The sequence below is a fragment of the Elephantulus edwardii genome, unplaced genomic scaffold (genome assembly GCF_000299155.1).
Source record: "Elephantulus edwardii isolate Elephantulus edwardi_28Jun2011 unplaced genomic scaffold, EleEdw1.0 scaffold00010, whole genome shotgun sequence".
Classification (NCBI taxonomy): domain Eukaryota; kingdom Metazoa; phylum Chordata; class Mammalia; order Macroscelidea; family Macroscelididae; genus Elephantulus; species Elephantulus edwardii.
In genome coordinates this window covers 22,117,196-22,124,994 of record NW_006399760.1, presented here as the reverse complement: position 1 = coordinate 22,124,994, position 7,799 = coordinate 22,117,196, and positions in this window count along the sequence as shown.

Genomic DNA, 7,799 nt, shown 5'->3' with positions numbered 1-7,799 from the left:
CCCACAGTCAACACTCTTGGCACCAGTAGCCAGGAAATCAAAAAACGTATTGCGATGGGAAAGTCTGCTGTTAGGGACCTCTTCAGGGTACTGAAGAGCAATGGAATCACTCTGGAGACTAAGGTGCATCTGATACAGGCTATGATCTTTGCAATCACTTGTTATGCATCAGAGAGTTGGACAATGACTACGGAGGATAGAAGGAGAATTGATGCCTTTGAGCTGTGGTGCTGGAGAAGAGTATTGAATGTTCCCTGGACTGCCAAGAAAACAAACAGATTCATCCTGGAGAGGGTTAAACCAGGCTGCTCCTTGGAGGCAAGGATTCTGAGGCTTCATCTTACATACTTTGGACATGTTGTAAGGAGGGACAGGTCTTTGGAGAGGGACATCATGCTTGGGAGGGTGGAGGGATGGTGCAAGACAGGAAGACCCTATATGAGGTGGATTGATTCAGTGACTGGGGTAATTGCAATGTGTGTGTCAGAGGCAGTGCAATTAGCACAGGGCAGAGCAGGGTTTAGGGCTGTTGTACATAGTGACATTATGAGTAACAAGCAACTCGACAGCATGTAACAACAACAACAGTTGTATATCTATGGCTGTATTTATCAGCCTCTTTATATGATAGGCTAGGTCTTTTAAGTTTGATCCCATTGTCTCTTATGACCTTTATAATTTGGTCCTTGGTGCTTAGGTCTCTGATCCACCTTTACTTGATTTTGGTATATGATGCAAGTTGTAGATCCTGCTTCAGCTTTCTTCAGGTAACAGTCCAGTTTTGCTAGCACCATTTGTTGAAGAGGTATGTATTTTTCAATCTGATAGGTTTTGCTTCCTTATGGATTATCAGTTGATCATAGGTAGATGGGTTAATTTCTGGGTTCTCAATTCTGTTCCATTGGTTTATGTGCCTGTCTTTGTACTTGCTATTTTGGTTATTACAGCTTTATAGTAGGTTTTGAAAGTAGGGAATGCTATTCTTCCCACTTTATTTTTGCTTTTGAAAAGTGCTTTGCTTATTCATGGTCTGTTTCCTCTCAAAATAAATTTGTCAATTGCCTTTTATATCTTTTTGAAAAAGGAATTTGCATCTATATATTACATTTGATTTCTTGACAGCCGTGTCCATGGACATTGATTGTGAATTATAATAAAATAAAATACTTGTCAATTTTTGTCTTTTCTTTATTTATCATGATGTTGCATATTGGTCTAAACTTTTGGTCACTGGGTCAGCTCTGACTCATAGCTATGTATGAAGATTTCTCTTGTGTTATGTAGTTGTTGTTTGGTGCCATTGAGTTAAAAAAGACTCATGGTGACTCTATGAACAGTAGATATGAATCGTTTTCCTGTCCTGCACAGTCCTCATGATCTCTGTCATGCTTAAATCTATTTTAACAGTCACTTTATCAATCCAATTTGTGGTGGATCTTCTTCTCTTTCAATGTCCTTTTACTTTTCCTAGTACCTTTCCCAAGGACTAGCTCCTCCTGAAAATACTCTCAAAGTATGTGAAATGAAGTTTCACCATCCTTGTCTCTAAATAGCACTTAGGTTACATCTTCTCCAAGATATACTTGTTTGTTCTTTTTACAGCTCATGGGGTATTCTATGCTTTTCTCCATCACTACAATTAAAAAAAAACCCATTTTTTCTCTGGTCTTCCTTATTAATTGTCCAACACTCAGATGCATAGGAAGCAAATGAGAAGACTCATACTTGGGTAAGTTTTCATTTCATTGAGTGGTATTAAGTAATCTAGAATTCTATAGTCTCTATTCTTCATTAATACGTGCTTCAAGCCTTATTTACTTTCAACAAGCAAGATTGTGTCTTCTGCATTTTGCAACTTGTTACTGAGTCTTCCTCCAATTTTGATGTGACATTCTTCATCATAAAGTCTAGCTTCTACAACAATTTGCTCAACATAAATCTTGAATAAATATATTGAAAAAATATAAATATGATGCATATATTTCCAGAATTTGAGACACACAATATCCCCTTGTTTTGTTAAAATGATTACAACTTGCTCTATTTATAGATTCCACATGAGCACAATTTCATGTTCTATAGTTCTTTTTTAATTGTTTTTATCCATAATGTATTAGATCTATACAATTGAAAGCCTTTAATAGCATTAAAAGGGAAGCCACAGATTGGGAAAAAATATCTGGTAATGACATGTCAGACAAGGGCTCGAGCGCTACAACAAAATAAAGTAAATAACCCAATTGAAAAATGGGCACAGGATATGAACAGAAACTTCACCAAAGAAGACATTCAGATGGCCAACAAGCACATGAAGAAATGTTCAAAATTCCTAGCTCTAAGAGAGATGCAAATCAAAACAACTATGAGATATAATTTCACCCCAGTAAGGATAGCAAAACTTAACAGAACAGCAAACATAAAATGCTAGCGAGGTTGTGGAGAAACTGGCACTCTTATTCACTGTTGGTGGGAGTGTAAAATGGTGCAACCACTATGAAAGGCTATATGGCACTTTCTCAAAAAGTTGCAAATAGAAATACCATTTGACCTAGCAATTCCACTACTGGGAATTTACCCTAAAGAAATCATAACTGTCATACAAGCAGATATATGCACATCCATGTTTATTTGCAGCTTTGTTTACAATAGCAAAGAGCTAAAAACAACCCAAGTGCCCATCAACAAACGAATAGATAGAGAAGCTCTGGTATATTCACACAATGGAATACTATGCAGCATTGAAAAACAAAGAACTCATGAAATAGTATACAGAATGGATGACCCTGGAGGACATTATGCTGAGTGAAATACCTCAGTCACGAAAGGACAAATATTGCATAGGGTCACTTTTGTAAAACAGGACTGACATCAAGGTTAAGGGAAGCCAGAAAAGGAAGGGAGGAATGATGTATATTGAATTAAAACAGATGAGAGAGAGAGAACTGTTTAAAAGGGACATATGAATGGGTATTCTTGTCTTTACAGAAGTCCAGAGTGAAGGCTGATAATGAAGTGGACTTTGGGAGGGAGGGATTGCATAACAATAAAAGAGTTTTTCTTTCTCTTTTCAAGGAAAAGAGTGAGTTGAGGGGCATGGGGGAGGGAGAAAAGTGTAACAATGAATGACTGGAAACCCTAAGTCTCTGTAAACTTTCATTAAAATGAATTTGTTTTTTTTTATTTTATTATTTTTGTGTGAGTGTACCGTCAAACCAGATCTGACTGGTACAGGAGGAGATTGTCCCTCCTTCCCCAGCAGAGCATCTGGTGGATTCGAACCATGCACCTCTGGGATTGTAGTTGCAGCTCCTTACCACTAGGCCACCAGAGCTCCCCATTAAAATTAATTTTTAAAAAACCCCAGAGGTAAACATATTTCTGGTATCATTTCTTTCAGCCAAGATCTTTCTGACATCAGTAATGATATCCACATTCCAAGTCTTTTTCTGAATTGAACTTAAGTTTCTGGGGTTCTTCTATGAATTGTCTATGACTCCATGGCATTTAACAACAACAACGAGAGAACTCTGTGGGCCTGGTGGATAGAAAGTTACACTACAAAGCCAAAGGTTGGTGATTTTAATATGAGGCCCTCAGGCCTAGTTTTAATTGGTTTTGGTCAAACATTCTTCTCAGTGGTATGGCACTGGTGTGTCCATTTGCTGTACAGAGGTAACTCATGGTTGCTGTGACACTGTAACACTGATGCATCAAATGTAATGATGGTGGACAGTGTTTGGTGGAGCTTCCCAATTAAAAGAAGCTTGGAAGCAGGAGTGGCATCCACTTCCGAAACAGCTTGCCTCTTGAAACTCTATGAACTTGGAGAAAAGATGAAAGTTTTACTATTCAAGTCTTTCATTCATAGGGTCACTATGAGTTGTCTAGGACTCAATGGCACTTAACAACAACAAATTTTGGTGTAGTATTTTAATATTTTTAAAATTGTCTTCTATAAAATTTTGCTAGATATATTAATGATATTGTCTGAGAATGTCCACAATCTGTTGGACAACTTTTCTTTGGAATGGGCATGTGAATCTTTTTAAAGTGGATGACTGAGTAGCTGTCTTCTGAATTTCTTGGCATGGACGAGCGAGTGCATGTAGTGCTGCATCCATTTGTTGAAACATCTGAGTTGTTTTTCATTCAGTTCCTGGAACTTGTTCTTAAACTAAGTCTTCAGCGCAGGTTGGGCGTCTTCCTTCAATACCTTTGGTTCTTGATCACAGGCTCCTGTGTAAAGTGGCAAAGTTTACAGCCAAGAAAATTATCTGGGACTGTTCTACTTACTCTTTCTTTTGAGACCACTCTGAGTTAGTATCGACTTCATGGCACCTAAATAATAGCAAAGCAGTGGCACAGGCAACCTTAGTTAGAACTTGCAACAGTAGTGGTGTCATTAGTGAACATTAGCCAAGTGACTGTCATCAAGGTAGTAACCACAATAAAGCTGGAGAAATAGTAGAGATACTACTGATAGATTCCTAGAACTATTTGTAGGGGAAGCTGATGAAAAGAAAGACTCTAAATTGTAAACACTTGCAGTCAAGTCAGTTTCAATTAATGGAGACCCTATATTTGTTTGACTAGAATTGTGCTCCATAGGGTTTTTAATGGCTGGTTTTCCAGGAGTAAATTGCCATATATTTATTTCTAGGTGCCTCAGAACATATTTGAATCTCCAGCCTTCAGTTAGCTATCAACCACATTTATCTTTTACACCATTCAATGATGCCACAAAATTTGAACAGTAAGTGGGAGATACACTGTTTTTGTGACTCTTCTTGTAATACTTTTTGTCTTTATTTTTAATCAAGACATTGCAGGTGTAGAATTAGAAGTATTTGTTACAGATAATGTCATTGCAATCTATTCTTGCCCTTTACATTCTTATCTTGCTGCAGTAATATTAAGATGACTAATGAAAATATATTCACCTCAAAAGACCTCAAAAATGAAAATAAGTATAATAAAAGATACAAATTTGAAGCAGCAATCTGTTATCTTATTCCTTGTCAGTTTAATAAGCATGCTTTAAACTTTGTAACATTCCCTGCTTGTGCAGGATAATCTATTTCTTGTCCATTGGCATACTGCTGGTTCTCTGGCTTTCTTCCCAGTATTTGCTTTTCAGGTGTGATTGGATTGAGTCTCTTGATAAAATAATTTTTTTAAAAAAATCTGACTTTGGGGTCTAAATTATATCCTTTACTGAACATTGTAGGATGCCAAGGAAAAGCAACTACATGCAGCCTTTACCTACTTATAGTTAGACTGAGATTTCTATGATTTCCTGAGGATTAAGGATCACTCCATTTTAATAATTATGAGTATGAGCATTGCAATAAGAAACTTTCATTAAAATTGTAACTTCAACATTTTGTAGCTATGTGACAAATGGGCAATGTGACTCACTGCTCTGAGCTTCAGTTTCCTCATATTTAAGATTAAAATATTTATTATAACTGTAATAACTAGCACAGAGAAAAGGGAGTTCTGGTGGGCTAGTGGAAAGAAGCTGTGCTGCAATCCCAGAGGTACACGGTTTGAGGCCACCAGCTGCTCCACAGGAGAAGGATGGACAATCTCCTCCCATGTGATTAACTGCCTCTGAAAACCTGCTGGATGGTACTTATGGGTCAATTCTGATCTGAACAACAACAACCAACAACAATCACAGAAAGGAGTTCTAAATACTGGATGACTTTATGTAAATAAACTTGTTGAACACTATCTCATGGGAAGTATTTATTGTTTGTTTTATAGCTATTTTAATTTTTATTCACTGAGCAGGTGAGCCTGGCCTGTTCTTGTTGTTGTGTACCATTGAGTCAGAACTGACCCTCCAGCAAGTTTTTAGAGGCAGTAAATTGTATGGGAGGATATTGTCCATCCTTCTCCCACAAAGCAGCTGGTGAATTTGAACAGTGCCTTTGGGATTGCAGTGCAGCTTCTTGCTGCTAGGGCACTACTGGAAAATCTTGTTTCAAAAAGGGGTGGGTCTGGGAAGTTCTTAGAATCCCAATAGTAAGAATTTATGAGCACTCTCATGGAAGCTTTCACTAATAAGTGTCAAGTACAGAAAATTGCATTTTCTATGTCTCTTCTTTTCTTTTTGAGATGTCCAAGACTAAGAACAAATTATCTAAATTGAATTCACTGTTCACCTTTAGCTTAATTATCTCTGGGCCTGGTCATCTAGCACAATCACAGAAACTGAGGCCTAATCCTCTAGATAGTTTTAGGATAGTAGAAGTTATGGCAAGCTAATGATCATGTTACCAACTTCTGTTTAATCAAATTGTGGTACTTTTCTCAGGTGGGTAGCTTATAAGAACAGAACTTTACTGTTTCACAGTTCTATAGGCTAGAAGAAATCGAAATCAAGGTGTTAGCTGGGTCACAATCTCTCTGAGGTCTCTGGAGGGCTCTGTTGGCTTTCTTCACTTCTGGTAGTTCCAAGTGTTCAATGACTTGTAGATAAATGTTAAAGATTAGATTATTCCCCAAATATATGTTCTAAATATTCAACTCTATGTCTGGGATTAAAATCCCACTTGGGAATGAATTATCTTTGTTAGTGAAATAGGATTAGTGTAGGGTCAATTTCTTTTGAGTCTATCTCTTTTGAGATATAAAAGAGTTTCAAGAAGTAAGCTAGGAAGCAGAGAAAGGGGAAGAGAGATGGCAAGTCACATGAATATTGTCTAGGAGAAGTTCAGGAAAGACAGGACTTTTCCTTAGAATGAACAGATAAAGTCTTTTCCTATTCCCAACACCCTGAATTCTGACTCTAACCTCCTAAACCATGAGAAAATAAATTTGTGTTTGTTAAAGCTACCACTTCTGGTGCTTCTTTTCTAACAGATCTAGATGGTTAAGGCATAATTTGATACCAGAAGAGTTGGGATGCTCCTCTAATAGATACCTAAAATGCAAAACAGTTTTGGAATTGACAATGAGTAGAGACTATATCCATTTTGAAATGCCACCTTGACTAGACATTTAATAGAATTATAAATATGAAAGACAATTCTGGTGAGGAATCAGGACACGAGCAAAATCTGAAAAACTTTATCATCTTAGAGAATGCATATAGCACCAGCAACAGAATGTTGCTAGAACTGTGGATGTTCTATATACTTATGATGAGGTATCAAAAGAGAATTATGAAGTGGAAAGATAATGAATACTGCATTGGAACAGATGAGGGGAAGAATGGTACAAAAGCAAAATATGATTAAGTATTATATGTATGACAACAACCTGGAACAAGGTTTTGCCTTTCAAAGTGGACTGAAGGAGGAGGTAGGGAGGGAGAAAAACAAATTGCAACAATGGATGAATAGGTTTTTTTTTAAAAGGGAATTATGAATATATTTATCAACAATGGACTAAAGGTGCTATTCATGCAGTGGCAAATAAATTTTCTGATTATGGATTATGTTCAAATATTTGGTGGAAGACAGAACTTACAAGTGATGAACTTGGATACTGGCCGGCGAGATTTTAAAGTAAAATCTTAAACGGGCTACTTGGTTTATCTTTGTTGCGTATAGTAAAATTCTAGAAGGAGGAGATATGGCTAAAATGAATTGTGCAAAGGGAAAATAAAACATAAAAACCTGAAAAAAAGTCCATTTTATAAACTAAGAGCACATGACCTAGAATTTTCACTAAGCACAAGGTTACACAATCTTTTCCTTTTTTTTTTAATTTATTTTGTTTATTTTTCATTTCAATGAACATCTACAGAGATTTTGGAATTCCATTTATTCATTGTTGCACCCTTCTCC